Source organism: Cydia fagiglandana, chromosome 5, assembly GCF_963556715.1.
Source record: "Cydia fagiglandana chromosome 5, ilCydFagi1.1, whole genome shotgun sequence".
Taxonomy (NCBI): domain Eukaryota; kingdom Metazoa; phylum Arthropoda; class Insecta; order Lepidoptera; family Tortricidae; genus Cydia; species Cydia fagiglandana.
Window position 1 is genome coordinate 18198177 of NC_085936.1, and position 15889 is coordinate 18214065.

General features: G+C 37.0%; 1 pseudogene; it reads right to left on the reverse strand.

The window, feature by feature from the left end:
- Nucleotides 1–7349: 7349 nt before the first annotated feature.
- The window catches only part of LOC134664687 (uncharacterized), a 49339-nt pseudogene continuing 40799 nt past the window's right edge, over nucleotides 7350–15889 (reverse strand).

A 15889-nucleotide genomic window follows, 5' to 3' on the forward strand; every position in this document is an offset into this window, starting at 1 on the left:
ATTTTCCAGGCCGAGGGAAATGTCTTCAAGTCTAGGGCGAGGTTAAGAATTACTCGTAGAGGCTGCACGAATACTTCTCGACAGTCCTTGACTATAAACTGAGGAATCCCATCAGGACCTTGAGTGTGTTTAGAGCGCAAGCGTGCTATTGCTTTACGGACATCATCCTCACTAATGTTATCAATAGTTACATGGCGATGGGTTTCTTGGATACCGCGTGCAGTTGCGGTTGCTTGTAACTAGTGCAACATGTCTGGATAATATATTTTGTAATTGTGAATGTATAGATAAGCAAATATTTAACTGTTTTTATTCTGATCATAGCGGTCAAAGGGCTGTTTTCTTAAGCGATATTCGTGATACTCCACAAACAATAACATATAGACCCATTACTAGTAGTCGCTTGGAATTATTCAAAAATGAAATTCAAAAAAGTCTTTGTAGGTTACCATTTTCACATTACAACTGTAATAATTTGTATGAAGATGTTTTTAACGTAATTCTTTATCATTTTAATCAAAATTTCAGTATGAAAACTATTAGTGGGTCAAAAACTAGAACAAAGTTTAGTGAATGGGCTACTGCAGGCATTTATAAAAGTAGAAAAAGGCTTTATGAACTTTATAGTGAGAGAGAGCTGAACAAAAATACAGATTTCCTGGACTATGTGAGGAACTACTCAAAAATCTTCAAGAGAGTGTGTTTAACAGCCAAAGCAAACTATACAAGTTCTAAACTGAAAGTGTCGGACAACAAAGTGAAGACAACATGGAATATTATAAATAAGGAAGCTGGTAAATGTAAATCACGCGATTGTCAAGTCAACATTGTCTCGGATAAACAACAGACCATGTCAAACAACGATGTTGCCTCGGCATACGAAGATTATTTTTCTAAAATAGCTATTAATACCACGAAATGTCTACATTCATCTTCGTCTCGAGCTCATTCCTTACTTTGTGCTAATGTTAAGAAATGTAATATTAACTTTGAGTTTAGTCTAGTAGATTCAGCAATTATTGTTAAAACATTCAAGTCACTCAATTTAAAGAAAACGGAAGACTTATGGGGAACATCCGTTAGAGTCATTAGTCATGTCTTGGACGTAATAGCGCCTTACTTAGCCGTAATTTATAATATTTCAATTTCACAAGGAGTCTTTCCAGATCTTATGAAATATAGCAAAGTCATACCTCTTTTTAAATCGGGTGATTCGAGTGATATGGCTAATTACCGTCCAATATCAATACTTCCTGTACTAAGTAAAGTTTTTGAAAAGTTAATGTTAAATGATCTACTGGGTCACTTCAACAGACATACTTTACTCACAAGCAATCAGTTTGGTTTCACAAAGGGCCGTTCCACGACCGATGCTGCTTCGGTACTTATTAAACATATTTATGATATTTGGGAAAATTCTTGTGATGCAATTGGCATATTTTGTGATCTTTCTAAAGCATTTGATTGTGTGGATCATGGAACGCTCATTTTGAAATTAGAACACTATGGTCTGTCAGTAAATGCCCTAAACTTTATGTCTTCTTACCTTAGCAACAGAACACAAACAGTTGTTGTAAACAAAACCCGGTCTAGCGGTACTGTAGTCCAATTAGGAGTGCCACAAGGTTCTATTTTGGGTCCATTCCTGTTTTTGGTTTATATAAATGATTTGCCATGTGTAGTAGAAAATCTTTGTGAAATTGTTCTTTTTGCTGATGACACATCATTACTTTTTAAGGTTGATCGTAAATCTACCGATTACAGTGTAATTAACAGCACACTCGTTAATGTTCTAAACTGGTTTACTATGAACAATTTGCTTCTTAATGCTAAGAAAACTAAATGCATTCGATTTTCTTTGCCGAATGTTAAACCAGTCGATACTAAGATACTTTTGAATAATGAATGCTTAGAGATGGTAGATAAAGCACTGTTTCTTGGTTTAACATTGGACAAAAATCTACAATGGAGTCCTCATATAAGAACACTAGCAAACAAATTAAGTTCGGCCGCTTACGCTGTGAGGAGAATTAGACAATTGACTAATGTTGAGACAGCTCGCCTTGTTTATTATAGTTATTTTCATAGTGTAATGTCATATGGTATTCTGGTTTGGGGCAAAGCAGCTGACATACAGACTATATTTGTCTTACAAAAGAGAGCCATTCGTTCTATATATAATTTAAGGGTGCGTGAATCATTAAGAGAACTTTTTAAAGAAATTAATATTTTAACTGTAGCTTCCCAATACATATATGATAGTATTATTTATGTTGTTAAGAATCTAGACTCCTTCACTAAGAATTCTGATGTCCATAACTATAATACTAGAAATAAAAATAAGCTTGCTATCAGAAAGTTTCGTGTTCGTAAAGTACAGTCATTCGTTGGGCAATGCATTCATTTTTATAACAAGTTACCTGAGGATGCTTTAAGATTACCCTTTCCAGCTCTTAAGAATTACTTAAAAAAGTCATTGATGTTGAAGGCTTATTACAGAGTCGAGGACTACTTGACAGACAAACATGCATGGTCCAAACCAGAAACTGTAATAACGACAAGTAGCAATTAAAAACATTGTATTATGTGTAGAGTTAAAGGTGACTCAGCTCAGGTAAGAAAGCACATCAAATTGTATGAAAGCATCTCATAACAATCAGTTAGATTCATATAATATGTATTCTCATTTCTTTTATTGATTTTATTTTCTTTTCCTTTTGTAAGATTTGATTTGTTTTCTGAAAGAGCTACGTATTTGTGATTTCATGTGCATATATGTTTATTTTTTATATCAAATTCTATAAAGTTATGTACTCACTGAGTATAATTGCATGAATTCTATAGTAATTTAAATTGTATTAATTACTCGTAATGCATGTTAATTATAAGATGTAATAATGTTTTGAAAAGATGTGTCCCGCCGAGTTTGTTGCCGGTCCCATATTGGGATACCCTCCTCCAATTGAGGGGGGATTTAAATCTTCTCGGGGCAGAGGTGTACGGTTGGAGCCGGTAAATTTATTTGACGTTCATAAGCGCATTGTAATATGCCTACTTGAATAAACTATTTTTTTATCTTTTTATCTTTTTAATACCAAATGATGAATACGTTCAGTGTGAGAAGGTATTCAATGAGCACTCCAGAACGTCTGATCTGCCGCCCTAAGCTAAAAGGCAGTTTTTCGACATTTTGCCAAAATGGACTTTTTGTGATATTCGTAATGTAGAGATCGAGACGCATCGACCACTTTGGCCCGTTTTCCGATAAGTGGCTTAGTTTTCGAGAAAAATATCGTTAAAAGACCGTATTTGCACTAATTTTCGTTCATTCCTAGTCTAAAAAGCGACTATTTGACAAAGCCAGGCTAAAACAACGTATATGCAGCTATACGTTTTTTTACGCTCTGGTTTGCGTAAAATCTTATCCACCATGTCTAGCCTAAAATAACGTATAAGCCAAAAACTAGGCTAAAAATACGTAAAAGACGCTATACGCACTTTAAGATTAGGATCTTGAGCAAAATTTTAGATCTGATACTAGTCTAAAAAATCGTATAATATTTTTTTTTTCTTTAAATGTGTCATACGCCATTTTAGCCTTGTATCACTTAACTTTTTTACGTCACCATAATAGTCTTTAGAAACGTATAACTATTATACGTTCTTCTTATTTTGTATGGACGTCGTATTAAACGCAAACAAACTTTTAAAATGGTTGAAAGTGCGTCTAACTAGTCTATAACGCAGTATATGCTCCAACCTTCGTCATGCTCCCCGCGCGCCGAAAGACACCTTTACGCTAAGTAAAAGCCGTCAGCCGCAAGCGCAGGCTTGTGGCTGCCGGAATTAGAGCGGAGGTGGCTTTTTGCGCGCGAAATATTGACCGAACGCCAAGGTTAAAAAAATACTTTATTATTGCATTACCATCATATGTTATCAATAATATGTTGTGTTTACAATTAGTACCTTCGAGTATTATCATTTTTATCAAGGTATATACTTTAAAAATACCTCGCAAATACTTCCGCTCGACAGCAAATACGTCTTTCTAGCGTAGTTTGTGATGGTAAAATTGTTCATACGTACTTTTCTACAGCAAACGTTGTTTAAGTTTTATTTATTCATTGGACGGTTTGACTGCTTTTATTTAAATAAAATCAAATTGATATTAGAGCTAAACTTATCGGGTTGAATTCCTTATAAGCCAAGTAGGTATTTGACATTATGAAGAGTTTAAATCTTATTGAAAAATGTTTTAAAGGGAAATTTAATGAGAATTCTTACGGGCAGTATAACATTTTCCGCCTAATTATTTAGATAACCAGGACATAGGACCATGGGCATCTTTGTATGGAACCTGGGTCCACCCGAAAACCAACTGAGAGTTAAATATAATATTATATTATATATATATACGATATTTCTTATCGAAATCTATTAGTGCGATATGAACTAGATAAAACCTACTTAAGTATTTAATTTAAGTAAAATATTATACATATATATACATAATATTTTACTTAAATTAAATACTTAAGTAGGTTTTATCTAGTTCATATCGCACCAATAGATTTCGATAAGAAATATCGTAAATTAATTACTGCAAATTATATTACGTTTTATTTATCATAGTATTTATATATTACAGTTTTATCTATTACGTTTTATAAAAAACAATATGTATCTTAAAATAGGTTGGTATATTTGTGTATTAGGTAATAGTTGTATGTTAAAATAGTCAAAGATATGAGTTTGTAATCTAATAGAAAACTATTTTTATTGTGAATCTGATTTTTAATTACAACCGCTAAAAGGCGTTTTAGAATTAAATAAATGACAGAGTATGTGCAGGAATTAATACACTCGTATTAATTTTATTGCTAACGTAGACTACATAGTTCGCTAACGTATTATCGTACGATGAAACTCTCGATGATTCCATGCCTATTGATAACAAACTAAAATAACTATTACAGATGCCACGAATTCGGTAAAACATTATGTATTTTTTGAGTTACGTGTATGCAAAAACTGGTCACCTACAAAGATAAATGTTTGCTAAGATTTAAGTCAGCAGCAAGCTGGGTTCTCAGTACAACTGTAGTTACGCTCTCATTTTAAAACGATTAGCTAGATTCCTCTAAAACTTTGTACTCAGTAAAGGATAAGGTATATCTATGCCTGTAATTTTATTAATGTGTAGCTTCAGATACCATAGTTAAAAAAATACAGCGAATATAAGTTTTTCATACAAAACTTATTTTTCCTCTATTTCATTAATTTTGTTGGAATATAAACTAATTAGGTACTGGCATAGATATGCCTCATGTCATTGTATGTGCAATTTATTACAATCCAACACTTTGTTTTAAAATAAGTACGAATCTCCGTTTTTATGGGAAGTAAAATTCGGCTGAGCTTATTGCGGACTCTTTTAAGTTTCGTTGCTCATGCTCATTAGCAGTATATGTAATGTCATTAGTAGTGTCGAGTAAATCTAGCCTATGATACAAATAAAATCAGAAAGACCGTACACCATCAGCTCAGTTTTGTAGTAACTACTGGAATTTGTTTCCCAGTAGTTACCACTGGTAAAAGGTGGGATTTTTTTCCTAGTAGATACCACCAACATTTTTTTGCAGTACAGTTTAAATGTTTATTTATTATATGAACAAAAAATACTATACTTCTAGGCTATTATTAAAAAACGAGATCCAGCGATTACTTGTTGGATTAGAATCCTAATCACCATACAAAATTAACACATAAATCGGGTTATTCCCACTAGTTACCATCAAGTTGTTACCAGAGGTAACTAATGGGATTTGTTTCCCAGTAAACAGTAAAGTTTGTTTCCCACTGGTAAAAGGTGCGATTTTTTCCCTAGTAGTTACCACCAACATTTTCTTACATTTCAATAGTAACAAAAACAGTATAAGTAGAATACTATAAATATAGAGGATTTATTGAACCCTAACAAAATTGTAGTGGTAACTATTGGGAAAAAATTCTCACCTTTTACCAGTGGTAACTACTGGAAAACAAATCCCATTACTTATCACTGGTTATAACTTAATGATAACTAGTGGGAATAACCCAATTTATGTGTTAATTTTGTATGGTAATTAAGATTGTAATCCAAAAAATAATCGCTGGATCTTGTTTTTTTAATAATAGCCTAGTAGTATGGCATTTCTAGTTCGTATATAAATAAACATTTAAACTACGTGACTGTTTTTTATTCCCATTTCTTCCATAAATACTAATCTATAAAACCGTATGTTCGGTGTTTTTGGTGGTATACGGTTTTTTACACTAGCACGCTAGTCGAAAATCTGGACAAAATCTTAATTTGTCCTAGTATACTAACCAAAAAGGCCGAATAGCTGCTATAAGGTCTTTTGACTTAGGATTTCAAGTGCGAATTATTCATTGTTACTAAGCAAAAAGGCAGCATGTGACATATACGGCGTTTTTACCTAGTTTATGCTTTGTAACTAAATTAGAACGCCGTATAACGCATGTTTACCGCCTTCTTGACTAGTACAACCTACACATTTTTAAGCTTAATACTAATCTAAAGTGTTTTTTATAAATTAAAAAAAACTGAGCTGTTTAGAAACATACTATAAATGCCTAAAATAAGTACATATATATACCTACCACATACAAAAAGAAAAAATGGAAAAACTTTTTCCGTTTCGTAGAAATTCAAGAAAGATGTTTGGGTTGGTTTTTTGCGATTATCTCGAAACTAGCTTTTGTCGAAAAACTGCCTTTTAGCTTAGGACGGCAGTGATGGTAACTTCGTGGTATCTATTCCCTTTAAGGAGCCGCCTACCGATCTAGGTCAATCGCGATCTGTAGTTTACAAACGATTTAAAACATTAGAATCCAAGTTCTCTCGAAATCCCGAATATAAGGAAAAATATGTTCAATTCATGAAAGATTTTGAAAATGCAGGACATATGGTTCAGACAAAAAATACTGAACACTGCAATTACCTACCCCATCATGCCGTGTTAACCCCCCATAAGCCCACGACACCTCTTAGAGTCGTGATGGACTGTTCATTTCAAACTAACAATGGAAAATCACTTAATAGTATTCAATACAAGGGTACAATAAACCAGGACGACTTAGCTAACATATTGCTAAGGTTCCGAAAAAATAAATATGTAATAAGTGCAGACATCGAACGTATGTACCGAATGATTTATATCAACCCCGACCAACGACATTTACAGTGTATACTATGGCGCGAAAATCCTACAGAACCTTTACGTACATACACACTTACAACTCTAAGTTTCGGTTTAAAAAGCGCACCCCATATAGCTACTCGGTGCCTACAGCAGCTCGCGCAGGAGTGCCAGGAGAAGTATCCAGAGGCAGCGGCCGCGATACGTGACAGCTTCTACATGGATGACCTGCTCCACGGAGGCGACGACGAACGTCAGGTCGAAGAAACAGCTGTTCATCTCAAGCAGATCCTGCAAGGAGCGAATTTTCACCTGCGAAAATGGAAATCGAATTCTGCCAACATATTGAAAACTGTAAGTAATACCGATCCCACACACACTAACACAACAACACCCATCTCACTCGCACACGATACGCATAAGGTGCTAGGGCTCGCGTGGTGTAGTACAAGTGACGATTTAATGTACCAATTTAAAGACGAACCAGTATCAAAGCCATTAACCAAACGAAAGATTTTATCCCTAGCCTCAGCTATATTTGATCCCCTAGGGCTTCTAAACCCTACCCTAATTATTGCTAAATTCATTATTAAAAAGTTGTGGGACAATAAATATCAATGGGACCAAAGTTTACCTACAGATGTTATAAGTGAATGGGAAACCTTCTATAAAAAGTTGTTTACGCTCAATTCACTGCATATACCTAGGTACGCGCTTATCAGTGATTACATAACGTTAGAATTGCACGGATTCTCGGACAGTTCATTAACTGCATATGGTTGCGCTATCTACCTACGCACTATAGATATGTACGGACATGTTTTAACACGATTACTATGCTCAAAAACAAGGGTGGCGCGTAAGGAAACTATACCTAAACTCGAACTTAGAGCGATGCTGCTACTCGCACAGTTATTTAAAAAAGTAAACAACGCCTTAAAGTGTAATTTTACCAAAGTATACCTATGGTCTGATTCAAGTGTAGCTCTGGCTTGGGCAAAATCGCAACAACCGAATAATCTTAATTGTTTTGTAAAAAATCGAGTAATCGAAATTCAAGGCTTAACCGACATTAACGATTGGCATTGGATTTCGTCGAATGACAATCCCGCGGATCTTTTGACGAGGGGCATACAGGCAGACAAATTAGTTGACTGCGCCCTGTGGTGGGAAGGACCTTCGTGGTTAAGTAAACATAGCGACGAATGGCCTTCCAACCGTACCCCTACTACGCTATTGCCAGATACCGAGCTGGCAGAGACTAATTGCAATGTCACTACGAGTGTACAGTCAAACTCATTTATGGATAATTTATTTCAAAGATGGTCAGATGTAAACAAGCTAATCAATTGTGTTTCATTCATATTTAGATTCGCGAATAATTGCATAAACCGAAACAAAAAACTTACCGGTCCATTCTCTGTGAGCGAATTAGAATTCGCATTAAATAAATTAATCGAAATTTCACAAGTTGAAATGTTTTCAACCGAATATAATTTACTCCAAAATAATAAACCGTTACTAAAATCATCAAACTTATTGTCTTTAAATCCATTTATGGAAAACAAGCTAATTAGAGTAGGTGGCCGTTTGGGTCTGTCTGCTTACGACCATAATAAAAAACACCCAATCATTCTTTCACACAAACACATATTAACCAAGCTCATCATGAGCGACTACCACGTGAGACTGCTGCACGCCGGACCTCAACTGTTGCTGTCATCGGTTCGCGAACGATTTTGGCCGATAAACGGTAAGAGTTTGGCAAATAAAATTGTAGATAAATGCGTAACCTGCTTCAGAGCCAAACCAAGGTCACAGATTCCCATTATGGGTAACTTGCCGCCGACGCGGGTCACACCCGCGCTTCCCTTTATGTTCACGACGTTGGATTACGGTGGTCCGTACACGGTCAGGGACAGGAGGGGACGTGGGTACAAAACCTATAAATGTTACATAGCTATTTTTACATGTATGACAACGAAGGCAGTTCACATAGAATTGATTTCAGGGTTACAGACCTCAGCATTTCTCTCGGCTTTTAGACGATTTATTGCTCGACGAGGGGACCCCAAGGAACTCCTGTCAGATAACGCTACAACCTTTCATGGTGCTTGTAACGAGTTAACAGAGCTTTATGATTTTTTGAATGAGCATTCTAATGACTTGATGACCTTTTGTGCGAAAGAAAGAATTCAATGGAAATTCCTTCCACCCTATACTCCCCATATGGGAGGGCTCCATGAGTCCGCTATAAAGCGATGTAAATTTCACTTAAAGAGGGTTCTAGGTCAAGCTCTTTTAACCTATGAGGACTTTTTATCGATACTTGTACAAGTTGAAGGAATTTTAAACAGTCGTCCCTTATGCCCTATTCCAAATTCAAATACTGATGAAATTACATGTCTCACGCCAGCCCACTTCTTGATTGGTAGGACACCTAGCTCAATGCCCGATTATGACTACAAAGATGTACCTATAAACCGACTCACCCTGTATCAACAATTACAGCAGCTGCAACAGAACTTCTGGACCTCTTGGTCAAGAGACTACATAGGACTGTTGCAGGAACGTACAAAATGGAGAAGTTCCAAAGGTCCAGCGCTTCGTGCGGGAGCCGTGGTACTGGTGCGAGAGGAACGTCTGCCGCCCTGCCTGTGGAGGATGGGGCGCATCATCAGCTGCTGCCAAGGTCGTGACGGCATCGCAAGGGTGGCCGAAATCCAAACAGCAAGAGGAATTATTAAGCGATCTTTTAATAATATTTGCCCGCTACCGATCGACGCGATAGACATATAAGTAGATTATTCTATACGTATACCTAGCTATATAAGTAGTTTTAAGTTTAGCACATACCTAATGTTACATAAGTTCCTATTGTTTATTAAAATTTGTTTCCTGGTTCTTTTCATTGACCTTAACCTAAATAGTAAAACAAAATGTTTGGTACTTACTAACAATTGCTTAAACTTTACTCTTAAATAAATATATGACGGAGGCACCACGGGCAGCACGGGTGTTTACACAGGATGGCGGGTGGGCGTAGTATCTCAATGTATTACTTCACAGCTAACTCAGTATGCTACCAGTGCATGAAATAAACTTTCGGACTTGTTAACCATACTAGTGCCTACTAAAATATCTAGTCGCTATTGGGATGTATTTGGATAGCACTCAAACAAAAGGATCGCATAAAATCGTTCAAGTCTTTATTCACATCTTTTGAAAACAACACTAACTTCTTCTCTTTACAAAGGTAAGCTTCTAATCACACGTAAGAAATCAAAATAACACTTTAACACTTAGCTAAATGGTTAAAGAAAGTTGGATTCTATAAGCTTTCAGAATAATCCTTCAGGTATAAGCCTTCAGGAACGTGGCGAATTAGGCACGAGGTTGGCTAACGTCCGATCTCTAGCGCGGTCCGGTCTCTAGCGCGGTCCGATCAAGTCTGATTACGGAGCCTCACCGCTCCCGCCTTTTAAGTCGAGCAGGCACACCTGCTCGACCGGTCCACCAACATAACGACAAAACTACCAACTCGTGCCTACCTTCACCCAAGAGAACCCTCTTGACGTTCCAAAGCCTTCTACCTGTCATCTTAGTTCAACAACACGCCAATAGATGGCGTTACTCTCTACGCAACATTATGAATTTCGTTACAACCCAGTAATACGTAGCCAAACATTGCTAATCGACTTTATACAGGCGTCTTTAACTATGAACTGTAACGCTGCAATACGTCCTTCTGGAGTCACGCTCCGACACGGCCGTCCTGCGGTACACACGTCCTCGTGTGTGGGTGTATGCATTTGCTTCTGAAACAAGATACACAGCACAGTATCATATCGCTCGGTCACTCCTGACCAACAATTTGTGTCTCACTCATCATCGAATAAAATCAATGATCACATGTGATTCTTATTGCTCGGCTAACCTGACCAATTATACGGTCGGGGTAGATAAAACAAAAACAGGGCCACCAAAGACAGTCTTTCAATCAATCTAGATCTAATGATCGCAACAGCAATTGCACAAATGTACTGTGTTTAAATTACACTTGTTAAATCTATAAAGCTCACAATGACCACCATCATCATGAACTCGTGACTGGACCACCATCCGATCATCTCGCAATGCTACACTCACAATGACCACCATCATCATGAATGCATGACCGGACCACCATCCGATCATCTAGCAATGCTTCACTCACAAAGACCACCATCATCATGAATGCACGACCGGACCACCATCCGATCGTCTAGCAATGCTACACTCACAATGACCACCATCATCATGAATGCACGACCGGACCACCATCCGATCATCTCGCAATGCTACATTCACAACGACCACCATCATCATGAATGCATGACCAGACCACCATCTGGTCATCTCGCAATGCTACATTCACAATGACCACCATCATCATGAATGCACGACCGGACCACCATCCAATCATTTCGCAATGCTACACTCGGCAACACCAGCCGATGACACAGACCAAACGCACGCCACCACGTGTGGCCGCACAGCAACGGAAAAGAACATAAAAATCTACTTCCGGTGTTTTACGCCTACGTCTACGCTTGGTAAGTGTAACCTGACTGACTGTAATTGAGCATTATGAACTGCACGATCACACATTTTAACCATTACAACTACAATAGACAGTAACTTCGCTCGGTTATTCTGACCGTGCGCACTTGAGACCTTGTGACAATGTGTATTGAAACTCACAACTCCAAATGATCGCATTTAATCTCTATTCAAATGGAATACCATACACATCATTACAATCTCAACATCCATTGTAACAAAATTATTTTAAATCAACATCAAATAGCGCCGCACCAACGGCTCATCTTACTTTCGCTTTCTACTTTAGCTTTAAACAGAAACTCGCTCAAGAGTTCCAATCAGAAGTAAAACAACTCAAAATAACCCCAACGAAATGTGAACTGCTCACCAGATAATAAAGTATGATGCACGTGTCCAAGTCAAAAGGTCGTGGTGGTGAAGACCAACCCAAGCACGAAGGCTGACGCTTTCCGCCTTGCAGTTGCCGTTACTGTGGCAGGTGGCGAGATGCACGATGTGGTTTATCGTAGCTGGCTGTTACTGAAATCATCATTTGTACGGTATCAGGTTTATCATGTATGCAGGTTATACTCCAAGATTTGTGAAATGCCCTAGTAGCGCACACAAAAGGCATGTTACCAATGGATACAGGACTTTAAAAAACTCAGAATATGATTTAAACTTCAATGAGTGTGTTTTATTTTATTCCATGAACAAACACGTGTTCCTAAAATGAGTAAAAAGGTAAAAGGGCCAATACGAAAAGTGACAGCTAATTAGTTACGTTCGACTGTTATGCTTCGCCATTACACTCAAAATAAAAATCACTAATAAACAATCAGAACGAAACCTGTCCTTTTATTTCCAAATCTCCATCACAGAAGATTCTGCACAGCTGCTTCTGTGTTACAGGCGTGATGGCATCTGTAAGTTGTCTCTGCTCAGGTTGCAGCACACTGTAACATTAATTTTCACATGCGTAGCTCATGTTTTCAAAGTAAGCACGATTTGTTATCTATCACGGCATTACGGGCAATTACTTGTCGCAGCTTATTAATTACAAAACGATACAAAGGATGTCATAATTTTTAATAGGAACATTTTCTACCAGTTCATTTCTATTTTCATTAAAAATCCATTTTTGAGGGTAGATTCACAAGTAAGCGATGAAATAATATCACGTCGTGATAGTCGATAGTTGGTTTTAATTAAGAATATGGATTTCACAACAAAATAACTCAAGATCACTTTGATTTACATGGATTATAAAAAACAATTATAAAGAAACGTCGCGATACCAGAGATAACGTCACGTCACGACTGCTCTGTTCGACTGTCTCAATCATAATTCACAATTTCACAATAATTCACATCAAATAACATAATGAACTGCACTCACCTTTCAATTAAGGTTAGACACGTGAGCTTACCATTACCACGTGTCTCGATGTAGGTCACCAAAAACACACCGTAAATACACCGCACTCCCACGTGGCTGTGTAAGCAATACATGAGACTCGGCATCCCACTTCTGATGACGGAGGCACCACGGGCAGCACGGGTGTTTACACAGGATGGCGGGTGGGCGTAGTATCTCAATGTATTACTTCACAGCTAACTCAGTATGCTACCAGTGCATGAAATAAACTTTCGGACTTGTTAACCATACTAGTGCCTACTAAAATATCTAGTCGCTATTGGGATGTATTTGGATAGCACTCAAACAAAAGGATCGCATAAAATCGTTCAAGTCTTTATTCACATCTTTTGAAAACAACACTAACTTCTTCTCTTTACAAAGGTAAGCTTCTAATCACACGTAAGAAATCAAAATAACACTTTAACACTTAGCTAAATGGTTAAAGAAAGTTGGATTCTATAAGCTTTCAGAATAATCCTTCAGGTATAAGCCTTCAGGAACGTGGCGAATTAGGCACGAGGTTGGCTAACGTCCGATCTCTAGCGCGGTCCGGTCTCTAGCGCGGTCCGATCAAGTCTGATTACGGAGCCTCACCGCTCCCGCCTTTTAAGTCGAGCAGGCACACCTGCTCGACCGGTCCACCAACATAACGACAAAACTACCAACTCGTGCCTACCTTCACCCAAGAGAACCCTCTTGACGTTCCAAAGCCTTCTACCTGTCATCTTAGTTCAACAACACGCCAATAGATGGCGTTACTCTCTACGCAACATTATGAATTTCGTTACAACCCAGTAATACGTAGCCAAACATTGCTAATCGACTTTATACAGGCGTCTTTAACTATGAACTGTAACGCTGCAATACGTCCTTCTGGAGTCACGCTCCGACATATATAACTAGTTCTTGTGATAATACACCTATTTTATCTGTCTATAGTACCAAACAGTTTGTGTTATGCTTCTTCCAACAAATGTCGCGACATGTCGCCAATAATATTTTTTTCCGATATTTCCTACACAATACAACCGATTTACTTATGTATTTTACTATATATTTTTACACTATATTTGCAACTATTATTATAAAATAAACATTTTTATTTCAACGATGTACCAACGTATTAAGCGTCCATACAAATGTCATTGTAGTCGTACCAAAATATATCGAAAGAGATTCTTACTTGTATTAAAATAAATTAAATTGTTTTCGCGTCTACATTCGATGTCAATCGATGCCCAACTAATCGCTCTATTGCGTCGTAAATTTAATCTAACCGTTATCCAATAGATAAAAAAGATTATAGGGGGTATATTTAAGTCATAACAAAACAGGTGCCGCGCGGGACAGCGATAAAAACGCTTCTCTTGTTTTATTAAATAACGCATTAATTTATCAATATGATTAAATCAATTCTCTAGAAAATGCTCTTTATAAAAATATAAAGCAGTTTTTAATACGTTGCCTACATCCCAAGTTATGATTTTTTTTATTGCGCTATGACGCCACTGGAACACGCGAAAAACGGCAAATTTCGCCGTTTTTGGAACTTCAAATGCGATTTTGTCAGGAACAAATAACATATTAGGTACAGTTGTACATGTTTTTTAAAGCTTATAATACATTGAATGAAAATATATACATACCCAGTCTTATAGTCCTATGGATTTCGAGTTTTAGCCGTGGGACAGCAAAAAATGCGTATTTGAAAATTGACCCTTTAACGGTTTTTGAGCAAGTGACATAGTGAGTGTTGTGTGCAATTTGACACCTCAGAAAAATTGAAGACAGATCGTCATAGAAGAAAGCGAGTACACCTACAGAAGAGCTGGGGCCCATTTTCTGGAACGGTATTTCCCCAAACTGTCAAGTCGTATGGGTTACCATGGCAACACACATATAAAATTAGACTAATACTGTTTGGGAAATGGACCCCAGAGTGCATGCCCACAGTGCACGCTGTTTTTTTTAATACATTTATTTACCTACTCAGTATTTTTTTATCAGTCCCAGTTGATTACATTGTGGCATTTTTTTACATTCTAGGAAATTAAACTAATAATCAGTCAGAGCAGTCTACATTTTTGAGCATTCACGAACCACTCTAAGTCTTCCGGATTACGTTCGGATAAAATAATAAAGCTATGAACCCAAAAATTATAAGTAAAAATGAAGTTCTACAAAATCTCTCACAAATTTTAATATTTTCCCCGTCAAAGTGAAAGCTGTCTTGGAAATAATAACAGATCATTTTAATCTGGCTAGCAAACGTTCGGCCGGCAGCCCCTGGCGTTAAGACGTGATCAATTACCCACGTATCCCTCTGCCACCCGCCACGGCCAATTTCGGCTTAGAAGAATTTTAATTTGAATATATTAAACACTTTTTTCTGAGACAAGTACATCAAATTAAGTCGAAGTTATTTTTTTAACAAGAGATTTCATCCCGAAAAAAAGTATAAAACTAAAAATACCAAATAGACAATGATTATTAAGTAAATTGCAAAAACCGCTAGACAAAAAATGTCTACTTAAGTAGATAATTCCAGATAACAAAAGAGAAACATGTTAAAATTATTATATAAGAAAATATACTTACTAAAAAACTAGAACGAAGCCACCTGAGTGAAGAATGACTTAGAAATCGTGCTTATTAAAAGTTTTGAACTCGGGGACAAGTCAGA